Source organism: Tiliqua scincoides, chromosome 3 (assembly GCF_035046505.1).
Source record: "Tiliqua scincoides isolate rTilSci1 chromosome 3, rTilSci1.hap2, whole genome shotgun sequence".
NCBI lineage: Eukaryota > Metazoa > Chordata > Lepidosauria > Squamata > Scincidae > Tiliqua > Tiliqua scincoides.
The window spans coordinates 97,810,087-97,823,996 of NC_089823.1; the positions used below are offsets into that span (position 1 = coordinate 97,810,087).

The 13,910-nt window shown below is 43.8% G+C and overlaps 1 protein-coding gene and 1 pseudogene across 1 annotated transcript in view; one reads left to right on the plus strand and one right to left on the minus strand.

Annotated features, from left to right (window-relative positions):
• Positions 1-13,910, plus strand: part of NALF1 (NALCN channel auxiliary factor 1) — a 430,376-nt gene that overhangs the window by 402,277 nt on the left and 14,189 nt on the right. The window lies entirely within an intron of this gene.
• LOC136646930 (5S ribosomal RNA) lies at positions 2,279-2,398 on the minus strand (annotated as a pseudogene).

A 13,910-nucleotide genomic window follows, 5' to 3' on the forward strand; every position in this document is an offset into this window, starting at 1 on the left:
TCTTCAGGGGGCAGAGACCAGGGCTTTCTAACTGGGGCATCATGGTGCCCACTTTGAGAACCACTGTCCTAAACAGAATCCTATCTTTTAATAGAGAAAAACCTTGCGGGGTGGGACAAAATTGTCTATCTATTCTTTGTGTAGTAATGTGAACCGAACCTTATGTTACACATCTTTTAGTTGGCAACCTTCAGTCTCGAAAGACTATGGTATCGCGCTCTGAAAGGTGGTTCTGGAACAGCGTCTAGTGTGGCTGAAAAGGCCAATTCGGGAGTGACAATCCCTTCCACACTGGGAGCAAGTGCAGTCTGTCCCTGGACTGTCTCCCTGGCTATGGGCCTTCCTTCTTTGCCTCTTAGCCTCAGACTGTTGGCCAAGTGTCTCTTCAAACTGGGAAAGGCCATGCTGCACAGCCTGCCTCCAAGCAGGGGTTTTGAAAAGCCAATGAGGGGAGTTCATTATAAGATAAAGTGTCCATTCTCCATTCTAAACTGTAACAGTTGAAACAATGAGTAGTTCAGGAAGTATAGAATTTGCAGAGGTTTTTTATTTTTAAAGGAAGTTATGAAGAAGTTAGAAAATGAATGGAAGATCAAATGAAATAATCAAATTGTGAGTCATTTTTAATGGTTAGAATTGTTTTCCAAATCTACAGTCATCCTTTTTCTAGATAATTTCATGCAATAGAGGCTTTAACTCTTAGATACTAGAGAAATAGAATTACTGTAACAGTATTAGGTTTAAAATAAGCTGGAGCTCAATTTGACCATGCCCTGGGGGGAACAAAAAAGAGGATGGATTGGGTCCTTCCATTTCCACTCCCAGATGGAGAAGGAAATCTTGCCCACTCTGGGGGAAGGAGTCACTCTAAACAGCGATATCAGCTTAAAAAAAACAAAAACAAACCAGCTTGACATGTTATAAGGGGACATAAAAATTAATTTTCAATTACTGCACGCGCCCACAGACATACTAATTGTTCTAGATGTCCCAAGCAAAAGGGTGTGGTTTCGAAAAAGTTATGATATGGCTCAGGAATGCCTAAGCCTGTGGTTTTCAAACTCTCCAGGAGTTTGAAAAATGCAGTAAGTTCTCGTGGGGGCGGGGGGAGACAGCGGGGGCAGGGGGAAGGCAGCGACGCGATCCCCAGGTGCAAGCGCCTGCAGGGCTCCCCATCTGGTTAGTAGTGAAAGTAAAGCGATCGAACTCCACTTCTGGTTTTGCGGAGGTAGAGCGCAATCGCTCTACTTTCACTTCAAACCAGATGGGGAGCCCTGCAGGTGCTCGCGCAGGGCTCCCCTCACCCCCAGTCTAATGCTGCAGGGGCTGGTGAGTCCCTGTCCCTGCAGCCCCCCTGAGCCACTTAATCCTGTGGATCGTGTTGCTGCCTCCTCCCTGCCTCCCCCTTGCCCCCGCCCCTTAAGGGGGCAGAGGCCGGAGCACACAGGCTGGGGCATCGCGACACCCCAGTCTGAAAACCTCTGGCCTCAGCCTAATGCTTCCAGTCAAATACTTTTCATTTGATGTTTTTGGTCTGCATGCAGGAAGTGAATTTGTGTTCACTGGAGTTGGAATTCATTAATATAAAAAGAGAGAAGTAAATATTGGTTGTCTCTGGAGAGTCCTTGATGAGTCAGTTCTTTGTAGAAGTGTCATATGCTGCTGATAAAAATAAAGGTTGCCACGCATTTTTTAAAGAAGTATTGAGTGGCTATTTTTACTGGGCCACAACTATCAGTAGTTCCCTTCTTGGCTTTTAAGCATACTCTCTCTTCAGTTTTCATTGATGCCTCTGATGCATCTTCAGGCATGTAAGGAAGTGGACTGTAGTCCATGAAGCTGATGCAGCAATGAATTTGTTGGCCTTTAAGTGCCACAAAACTCTTGGTTGCTTTTGTTGCAAGAGATGAAAATGGCAACTTCTCTGGAAATGGTCATCATTGCCATGTTGTTCTTATTCCTTCTGGATGTTTCCATTGTCTAGAACAGGCGTGTCCAAACATTTTGGCAGGAGGGCCACATCATCTCTCTGAAACTGTGTTGGGGGCTGGGAAAAAAGAACTAATTTACATTTAAAATTTGAATAATTTACATAAATGAATATATTTGAGATGGAACTTACCGTGTTTCCCTGAAAATAAGACACTGTCTTATATTTTTTTTGGCTCAAAAAAAAAACACACTAGGTCTTATTTTTTTTACATGTACAACAATCCACAGTCATTCATGTACAAAAATGGTTGGTTGACAACCTTCAGTCTCGAAAGACTATGGTATAAGCCTACAGCACCTGGTATTCCCAAGCGGTCTCCCATCTAAGTACTAACCAGGCCTGACCCTGCTTAGCTTCTGAGATCAGACAAGATCAGGAATGTGCAGGGTAACAGTTGCTGCAAATATATCATATGAAAATATCCCCTCAGCACCCAGGAGGATGCCTGCCTGCCTGCCTACTCAGAAGTCAGTCCCTTTATAGTTAATGGGACTTACTCCCTGGAACATGTGGAGAGGGTATTCCCTAATTGCCCAGGAGGATCCCTGCCTGCCTGTCTACTCAGAAGTCAGTCCCTTCATAGTTAATGGGACTTACTCCCTTTATAGTTAACGGGACTTACTCCCTGGAAAGTGTGGAGAGCCTCAGAGCCCGACAGGCAGGGTTGCCTCGCTTGCTGCTTCCCATCTCAGCTCCACCTCAGCGTCCTCTGCCCAAGGCAGCACAGCAGGCGCTTTCTAGGTGGCGCGCACGGAGTGCAGCATTCCCTGTCACATTTTCCACCCACCCACCCCTGCCCGAGGACCGCTTCTGCTCCTCGCCCCCATCCTGTCCCTGATCACAACTAGGTCCTATTTTCGGGGTGGGTCTTATTTTTTGGAGACGATATATGAATGTATGACAGTCATGCAGTAGCTCAAGGCCTATAAAAGACCTTGCACAAAGCAAGGCCAGCCTTTCCTTCACTGCCACTGCTGCATCACAGACATGAAACAGCAAGTAGTGGAGAAAGCCCTCGTCCCACAGCTCAGGTAAGAGATCGAACAGTCGTCCTCACACTGAGAGCAATTGCGTCGGGCCAGCACCAGCTCCAGCAAGTCCCTGAAGGGCCAGATGCTCATTGGAGACTGGGGGGCTCCCCGCGGGCCTGATTGGGAGCCCCTGAAGGCCGCAAGTGGCCCCCGGGCCGGGGTTTGGGCACCCCTGGTCTAGAATGTCAGAAGCCATTCAGAGATTAAACAAGGGTTTGTTTGGATGTTATTTTTTCCACAGTGTTCCTAAAGAAAGACTGGGAGTGGGTCCCAGGCTTGTGCCCTTCTTTCCCTTTTCATCCCACAATAAGGAGATGTGATCAATCAAATGGAGAATGCCTGAGATTATTTGAACCCAAGTGCTTTACTGAGGATTCAACTTCCTGGGCAAGATACCACATTCAAGAAATCTCATTCTCAAAGAGAGCGTGTGTTTATGAAGTGTGCTTTCATTCATGGAAGCATTACCCTGGATGCAACCAAATTAATTATTACCAAGTGTTGTTTTACATGTACCATAATAATAGTAAACCACCTTTAATGCTGCGTAGCAAAAATTCTAACAATAAAGACATGCCACTTTACAGAATGACATAAGCAAAAAAGATGCATCCTCCCAAGGAGCCTATAATATACTCTTCAACACTGGACAGGGAGACACCAGAGAAAGAGGAAGAGTGGAGGACAATAAAGAATGAATGTAGCAAACTGATGCCTGCAGTAATGTCATGTTGCTTAGGTCAGCCATGTACTTCTTTGTTTGCTTGCCATCACATAAAATGCACCTGGTGTCACACAGAGCCCTGCCCCCAAAGTGATTTTATTCCCTATTCATTCAATACACAAGGAGCAAGATTGATCCTTGTTGTGGCCAAGTGGTAATATTTGTGCTATATGAATAGTGTTCACATAACTACCATTCAGTTATATCTTTCTTTGGTGGATATCTGCAACACAAAACCAATCTTTATGGTAGTCAATTGTGATGGTAATTTTACTGGCACTGTAGTTGGAAATGCTGGTATTTATTGTCATAAAAACATTCTTCCATGAAATTTTAGCCACTCCCTGTTATTTAGACTAATTAACTTGTAATGGGCTATTCTTTCCCTACCCTCCTTTTACTAAGATCATATGAACCAATGATTTGTTTCATTATTGCATCTCATAAATTAATGGAAAGAAATTTATGATCTCCAAGAAATAATTTATAGGCAGTAAAACGGAACAGCGCTCTTACAGTCCTAAACACTCCTGTACGTAACAAATAATAGCCTACCATAAAACATAGAAAACACTTAGTGGAAGCCCTGCAGATGGTACGTATTTCTTGTAACAGCTTAATTTAATTTGGCAGCCAGGTTTTAATGCAATAAGTTCTTCAGATTTTACCACAACTGAGTTTAATCTTACTTGGTGTTTGCAAAAATGACAGTGCAGAAACACTGATGCAATCTGTCCTTGTCTACATTGGTCAAAATTCAGAGAAATATATCTGTTCTGATAGCTGGCATTTCAGCATTTTTCCCCTTAACAAATGCATTTTTTACTTAACAGAGAAGAACAGAAACTACTGAGTCATAATATTAGTTCGTGGAGACATACAAAAACCCATACATAGGAAGGCAAATAGATAAAATATTGGGAACAAAGTATTGCAGTCTGGCCTGCTTAAATTTCATTGAAACCAATAAACTACAAACATCCAACTGCCTTAAGTACCACTGATTTCAGCGGACTTCAGGTACTCCCAAAGTTCTATGAAAGGTGTAGTAGCATAGCCAGAGTGGAGTGGCGCAGTAAGTCCAGCAGGTGCCACAATGTGCTGTGTAAACGGCCTCTCCAACTTGCCACCCGAGCCATTTGGGGCGGCAACGGCAACACACAGGTGCTCACTGGTTGGCTCAGGAAGTGCCTGTGTGTTGCCATCACTGCCCCAGTGGTTCCCATGGTCAGTGGTAGGGCCCATTATATGGTGCTTTGTGGCACCTGCTGGACTTACTATGCTGCTGCCCTCCTCTGGCTACAGTCCTGGCAAGGTGCCTGACTGCTGCGTTTTAAGTAAACACAATCCAAGTGTGTAAATAGACTTCCACCTGGAACCTCCTACATGAAGCAGAAAAGACTACATCTAACTACTAGGTACTGTACATGATCTCCAGTGCTCAACTCTTTATGGATGTGCATACTAGTAAACAAACCTCTGTGTTAGATGCTGTGTACATGCATTGCAATTCCCTCTCCATTTTTGAGATGCAGTGAACCCAATGTACAGTTGCATACATGCAGGGACCACATATGAAACAACACCCCAGTGACCACTGTTCCAGATGTGGGTTTGTACTTACAGTCACATCTGGAATCCCACATGGAGGGGGAGCACTTTGGGAGAGTTGCAGAAGAAAAGTAGCAGGCAACCTCTGTTGCTGCTTTCCCACTCCTAAATGCCATCTTCCAGCACTGCTGATCTTTAGAAGAACATGCCATTGAGTTTTGTTGCACATACCTTGTAATGTGTAGTTTCACCCTAAGACCAAAGGCATGCCCAGGCCAGAGAGAACCTGTAACACTGGGTCCTACAGAGACAAGCACTGGCCTGAGAAGACTGCTGAGGCAACCTCTCCTCCACATTCCTGGGCCTGCTTAAGATCTGCATGGCCTGAGGGGAGAAAAGAAGATGATCCAGGAGTCTCTCATGGGTCGTGCCAGGCCAGTGACCCACTCAAAGTGGCTGCAGAAGCCTCCAGAAGCTACTCCTTTGGAGGCAACATCTTGTTTAACTAGTAGTTTATGGAGGCTTCTGCAGGCCATTCTGAGGTCCACAGAGGCCAATAGAGTGGGTTGTGACTCAGCGCAAACCAGGAGAGGCTTCCGGATGCTTTAGGTAAATAATTGTGCGAGCTTTGGGAGTGGACCCCAGCATCTGTGGAATTCCTTATCTGTGGGGAGGGGGGTCTGGAACCAAACCCCCAAAGAAATGGAGGGGGTTTTCTGTATTTGATAATAATTTATCAAATTATAAATACCCAAAGAGCTGCTCAAAACCCTAATAGGAACAAATGCCCTCCTACTCGTTTTCGTAAAAAGAATTAAAAGCATTTAAAAAAAAAACTTGAATGTAAACAGTATAAAGAATGATTTGTATTGTTGTTTTGATATTCCTACTAGTAATTAATCAGTTTAGATTGTTGGCGCTTAAAAAAGGGCACTTTTCTATTGGCAAAGTCATTTAATCAGGAATTGCCAAGAGGATTTAAATAGAACATTTGGCTCTTACATCATTTGATACATTTACTGATTTTTTTTAAAAAATAGTCGTATTGAAGCATTATTCTGCCATGTGTGCGGCACACATTAGAATACATTCCAGTGTCTCAATTGTGTAGTTGTAAAAACCAATGCCTAAGAAATCCAAGAAATGGATTTCTAGCCAATTGCTTTGGACTTGTGTTCTCTGAGATTTTGAAGATAGCATTTCACCTTGAACTGCATTTGCTGTAGATTTCTTGTTTCTTTTAATTCATTTAACTTTTTAAAATTACATACTAATTACTCACTCCTTGTCGACTGATAAAGCAGTTTACAATAAGCAAAATACTGGACAATACAATATGATCAATTTTAAATTGATGTTATCTGATTGTATGTCCAGAGACATTATATGTACATAGGGGCTACCATTGTATTTAAGGAAATTGAGAATATGCACCCTTGGAGGGGTGGCCAAAATTGTGAAAATCTTGGTATTTTCTAATAATACCATCATGTTTTATGTCATTCAATGGGTAATTTAATGCAGAATGCAATTAAACAAACCGTGCTGAATTATCTGTATTTCATCAAAAGTTATAGCCAAATAACCAGAAAAGGAAAACATAACTGCCTTATGTAATAAAAAGTAGATTTACTTAACAAAACAGATTGATGAGACTGATTTTTCTGAGAGCCAATGTGATTATGGCCCAGCAGGTAACCAATGCCATTTTAGTTCTCATTTCCATGTATCAAAGCTAATACTAGAACTCTTACCCAGTTGTGCGAGTGTCATCAAGTTGGCCACTAGATTTTTGTTGGTTACTGATTTGTGGGGTGACTTGTACTGTTATATATTAAAATATATATGTTTTAGGGAAGCATCAAGAAGAGGGTGGCAGAGTCCTGGAGGCATTTGGGGAAAGATAGAGAAGGCTGGAAGAAAAGGGCAGCGACAAGGAGAAACTTGTGCACTAGTGAAGGGAAGAAGAGACCAGTACAGTGCAGGTGGACCCCCAAGACCGCTGCACTGACCTCTGTCCCTATACCAATCCCCAGGGACAATGGCTACTTATCTAGAAAGGTAGTCCCAAGCCCTGGTTTGTGAGCCTTAGGCAGGGATCAAAGTCAGGCCCTGGAGACAATTGGAACCCTCAAAGCAAACCAATAGGTCATTGTGCTTCCCCCCCCCCCATGTAAAGAACTCTCAATAAATTGTCTGTAGTAGTACCCTTTAGTCAGCATTTCATAGACTTCTCATCCTCCATGTAACTTCATTCCCATCCTCCTTTGACATGGAGCTTCCACCCTGTCATGCAGCACTGGGGGAAAGAGAGCCCGCAAAGGCCCACCCGGCTTATTCCAGTAGTGCCTTTTCTAATGGAATGTAGCTACTAAGTTCTGCTGAAGTGTCTCAAGCCACAGCTCAAGGACTTGGGTGGGAATACTCATCCCCCATGGACCAGAAAGATGCATCCCTTCCAGTCAATGATAAGTATTGCATCCTCATGGCTATATGAGTATATACAGCATTATATTTACAGTATTCCATTTACTTGATAATGGCCTGAGACTTGCTTTATGTTTCAGCTATACAAAAGTGTTGCCTTTATGTGTGTCTGGTTCATGTATGAATAACCCAGTGCATGATGCATGATGTTCTCTCTCTCTCTCTCTCTCTCTCTCTCTCTCTGTGGGGGGGGGGGTAGCTTCATATTTTGGTATCACAGAATACAGCTTATAAGTCTTGCTCTTAATTTACTTTTTAAAAACATGTCAGCTTCCTCTGCTCTGGAATCCATAAAAAATTGATTTTCTACCACTTCCACAGCCATCCCTGGTTTTCATGGAGCTCAAGCCAAGACATATGTTTTATTGAATTGAACCCTTAGACAGTACATCATATTATGAGAGGCAACAATTCTGCACTTGAGACCTACACGCAATGTCAGTTCTCCAGAGGATTCTCTTTTCCATAGCAATTTGACATACCAACCTTTCTGCTGCCTTGCCCTGTTTAACATCTAGAAAGGGACAAGACCGGCATGTAAAAGCAGAAGAAGATGAAAAGGAGAGTCCAGAAGTAAGAGGAGTCTCCATCTTTGTCTGTGGAATCAGGGTGAAGTCGCCTTTGCGGCCAATATTCTAAGTGATATTGTTTGTATTCTAGGATACAAGAATGCCAAGTATCCTTGGCAAAGCTGGAAAGTTAGAAGAAAATAATACATCCTAGAGCTAGAGGAAGAAAATTCAGGAAAAACACATTAATCAAGAAGCATAACATAACAAAAACCTAAGAGTATTGTTTCTCACACTCTCTGAATATTTGTGATAGATTCTATTGTATCCAGTTCCAACCACACTTACTTAATTGATGGTGACATTATTGCAAGCTAGATCTACCGATGGATAAGACAAATGAAGAGTGGCATAAGAAGAGCCATTTTCCTGGTTTCTCATACAGAGGCTTTCGGTCGATTCCTAGCAATAACGCAAGGATTACTGCAATCTTAGCTGTAGCAGTGTAGCGGCAATACAGGAGAACGGGGTTTGCAGGAAAGCAGTTTCTTGCACTGAGATAAGATTTGCTGTTTCTGAACCATTGTTAGCAGATAATGATGCAGCTTTAGACGAAACTAATTTTGCAAACTTTCTATCTCCTTCTCTTGCAAGTAGTTAGATCTATCTGTAATCGAGCAGTTTCTGTCTTCTCTTCCTTCTCTGTAGTTCTTACTCATTTCCAAATGTGCACCATGTTTTACTTCTGTAATGCCTCCCTGTGAGGCAGGCCACTATTTGCTTTATGCAGTTTTTACCCAATATATCTCAGACAGAGATTTTGAAGCCGGGGGGGCGGGGGGGCGGGAGAGGGTTGGCAGTGTGACTCAGTGCAAATGTCAGTGTCTAATGCACCATCAAGAGAGTGGTAGGGAGATCAGTACCCCAGGGCCCATAATAATCCAGTGTCAGCACTGATTTGCTCTATGTGTAACCCAATCTTATCCTTAAGATACACAAGTGTATCTCCATGTACACCAGTGCAGAGACAGCCTTGCCAGTGCAGAAGTCCACTTCCCAATGAATGCACCATGGATGATGGAACAGTGTCAGAAAAACACTGCACTGGTTGCCACAACTCTGCCAATGGAGTTCCCAAATTGGGAAAGTGATTGGGGCATAACATGGGAAGGACTTGGGTGGGATGAGGAGGAGTTAATGTCTGCCACATCATAACCCCCCCCCCCAGCCCTTCAATTGGCAGATGCCCCCTATTCCAGAAAATGTTACACCAACAACAGATCTGGCGTTGGTATGAACAATCTTATAGGGAAGAGAAAAACACCAGAAAATTGTTCTTTCTATCACCACCCTCCTCATTTTTCTACCATGGCTACAATGTAGCCAACCACAGCACACCAACCCTGGTACAGTATATAAGTCCCGGAACACTGAATGGGGCTATAATTCTCTGGTCTCTCAAAGGAGAACTTTGGCAATAGAACTTTGGCAATAGAAACTTGGGTATGATGAGAACGCATTTGGCACACAAAGAAGGCGCTTTGCACTGTCTCTTGTCCTTCACAACATTTATGACAAGAGATTTGGTTAACATTTGTCTTCTTAGAACTCTTATTGCAGACAATTTATTGAGAATTCTTTGCACGGGGCGGGGAGGGGGTGAACATCATGGTCTGCTGGGTTGCTTTAGGGGTAGTCCCAGGGCTTGGGACTACCTTTCTGAGTGGGACTGCGAAGGAGTGGGGCCTCTGTGTTTTCAGGGTGTGCAGCACCCTCATTTTCTGTTTCCTGGGCATTGTGTGTGTGTGTGTGTGTGTGTGTGTGTGTGTGTGTGTGTGTGTGTGTGTGTGTGTGTTGTTTATTCCTAGGGAGTCGGGGGGTGTCACCCTGGTGGTGACCACTCATTGACCCTGTGCCTGCCTCACCCCTTCCTTTGTTCATCCTGGTAGCTGTCAGACTAATGTTGGTCCACCACTCCATTGACAACAGACTGTGCTGGGGTTTGCTAGGAGTGTAGGAAGAATTGCTGAGAGGACCCGCCTCAATGTAATATTGTCTGGTCTCTGGTGTTTCTCCACCTTCTCTCTTGCTGAACAGGCTTAGGATATGGCAAATCCAGGATTGATGCATCTTCACCAGATTGTCAGGCTAGGATGAGGCCATTTCTTCCTTATAAAAGCTAACTGTACTTTTCTACATCAAGAGCAGAAATATGCATAAAGTTAGCACTTAAAATTATACTTTTTTATTATTTATGAACTTCAGTAGTATGAATGCCTTTGTTTTATTAAAACCAATAAGTACAATTTATGTACAACTGGAGACAGGGTTGCAAGCTGCTGCTCCCAAAGTATACATTAGTGTTTGCCAGTTAGGAAAAAAGGGAAAATGTGTAAAAAAAAAAATGTTGAAAATAGAAAGTGAAGTAAACCAAAGGAAGATTTTATTATTTGAATTTGGAATAAGTGAGTGTGTAACATTATCATGCAGATATGGAAGAATTCATATTTGTAGAGAGAGAGAAAATTTCAAAATATAACCACCCATACAATGTATTTCAGTAGCAATACATTTGGATATTCAGTTAACAAACTGGCTGTTTAACAATATCACTTTAAAACACCGATTAAAAAAAAAATACTTCACAACTGTCAAGTGACCCACCCCCAAATTTCCAATATTTCTGTTTTAGTCCAGTGGCAGGGGACGGACGGACGCTGTTTTCTTCTGATTTTTTGACAGGCCTTCATCTCTATAAATTTAGGAAATGACTGTGCATATCACGTCCTCTTTTGCACTTTTAAATATCACATGAAGTCCCTTGAACCTCAAAGATTTGGGTAGTGACTGACAATGAGCAGGGTTTCTCTGCCTTAGAATGCTATTATGATTTTTTTTTTTCCTCCTTAGGAGAAAAATAACAGTCTTGTTGTTCTTATTGAATGCTGCATGGAAAGTTTATGGAAGCCTGCATCAGATGTTAAGACATTGCTTCATGAGAATCCACCTGCAAACCATTACCCTGCTATGAATCATAATGTTGAATGGGCCTATATCCATGTCAGCCTGCAAGTCAGAATGAGTCTGGCAAGAAATGAAGAAACATCTCAGCGAGAAGCATAAGAACATAAGAACATAAGAACATAAGAACAGCCCCACTGGATCAGGCCATAGGCCCATCTAGTCCAGCTTCCTGTATCTCACAGCGGCCCACCAAATGCCCCAGGGAGCACACCAGATAACAAGAGACCTCATCCTGGTGCTCTCCCCTACATCTGGCATTCTGACTTAACCCATTCCTAAAATCAGGAGGTTGCGCATACACTTCATGGCTTGTACCCCATAATGGATTTTTCCTCCAGAAACTCGTCCAATCCCCTTTTAAAGGCGTCTAGGCTAGACGCCAGCACCACATCCTGTGGCAAGGAGTTCCACAGACCGACCACGCGCTGAGTAAAGAAATATTTTCTTTTGTCTGTCCTAACCCGCCCAACACTCAATTTTAGTGGATGTCCCCTGGTTCTGGTATTATGTGAGAGTGTAAAGAGCATCTCCCTATCCACTCTGTCCATCCCCTGCATAATTTTGTATGTCTCAATCATGTCCCCCCTCAAGCGTCTCTTTTCTAGGCTGAAGAGGCCCAAACGCCGTAGCCTTTCCTCATAAGGAAGGTGCCCCAGCCCCGTAATCATCTTAGTCGCTCTCTTTTGCACCTTTTCCATTTCCACTATGTCTTTTTTGAGATGCGGCGACCAGAACTGGACACAATACTCCAGGTGTGGCCTTACCATCGATTTGTACAACGGCATTATAATACTAACCGTTTTGTTCTCAATACCCTTCCTAATGATCCCAAGCATAGAATTGGCCTTCTTCACTGCCGCCGCACATTGGGTCGACACTTTCATCGACCTGTCCACCACCACCCCAAGATCTCTCTCCTGATCTGTCACAGACAGCTCAGAACCCATCAGCCTATATCTAAAGTTTTGATTTTTTGCCCCAATGTGCATGACTTTACACTTACTGACATTGAAGCGCATCTGCCATTTTGCTGCCCATTCTGCCAGTCTGGAGAGATCCTTCTGGAGCTCCTCACAATCACTTCTGGTCTTTACCACTCGGAAAAGTTTGGTGTCGTCTGCAAACTTAGCCACTTCACTGCTCAACCCTGTCTCCAGGTCATTTATGAAGAGGTTGAAAAGCACCGGTCCCAGGACAGATCCTTGGGGCACACCGCTTTTTACCTCTCTCCATTGTGAAAATTGCCCATTGACACCCACTCTCTGCTTCCTGGCCTCCAACCAGTTCTCAATCCAGGAGAGGACCTGTCCTCTAATTCCCTGACTGTGGAGTTTTTTCAGTAGCCTTTGGTGAGGGACCGTGTCAAACGCCTTCTGAAAGTCCAGATATATAATGTCCACGGGTTCTCCCGCATCCACATGCCTGTTGACCTTTTCAAAGAATTCTATAAGGTTCGTGAGGCAAGACTTACCCTTACAGAAGCCATGCTGACTCTCCCTCAGCAAGGCCTGTTCGTCTATGTGTTTTGAGATCCTATCTTTGATGAGGCATTCCACCATCTTACCCGGTATGGATGTTAGGCTGACCGGCCTATAGTTTCCCGGGTCCCCCCTCTTTCCCTTTTTAAAAATAGGCGTGACATTTGCTATCCTCCAATCTTCTGGCACCATGGCCGTTTTGAGGGACAAGTTGCATACCTTAGTCAAGAGATCTGCAACTTCATTCTTCAATTCCTTAATAACCCTTGGGTGTATGCCATCAGGGCCCGGTGACGTATTGATCTTTAATTTATCAATGAGGTCTGAAACATCTTCTCTTTTAACCTCTATCTGACTTAACTCCTCGGTTAGGAGGGGCCGTTCGGGTAGCGGTATCTGCCCGAGGTCTTCTGCCGTGAAGACAGATGCAAAGAACTCATTTAATTTCTCTGCCATCTCTAAGTCTCCTTTTATCTCCCCTTTCCCTCCCTCACCATCCAGAGGGCCAACCGATTCTCTGGCGGGTTTCCTGCTTCTAACATATTTGAAGAAGCTTTTATTATTCCCCTTAATGTTGCTGGCCATGCGTTCCTCATAGTCTCGCCTGGCCTCCCCTATCACCTTCTTACATTTCTTTTGCCACAGTTTATGTTCCTTTTTATTCTCTTCATTAGGGCAAGACTTCCATTTACGGAAGGAAGCTTCCTTGCCCTTCACAGCCTCTCTAACTTGGCTGGTTAGCCATGCGGGCACTCTCCTGCATTTAGTGGAACCCTTCTTTCTTTGCGGTATACACCTCTGCTGGGCCTCTATTACTGTTGTTTTAAGCAGCCTCCATGCATTCTGGAGAGACTGGACTCTTTTTACCCTCCCTTTCAACCTCCTTCTAACCAGCCTCCTCATTTGAGGGAAGTCCGCCCGTCGGAAGTCAAGGGTTTTTGTTAGAGATTTGCCTGGTATTCTTCCCCCAACGTGCACGTCAAAACGGATCGCAGCATGATCACTGTTCCCCAATGGCTCAGTAGCGTTTACATCTCTAACCAGGTCCTGCGTACCGCACAAAATTAAATCCAGAGTCACCTGTCCTCTGGTGGGCTCCGTAACTAGCTGATC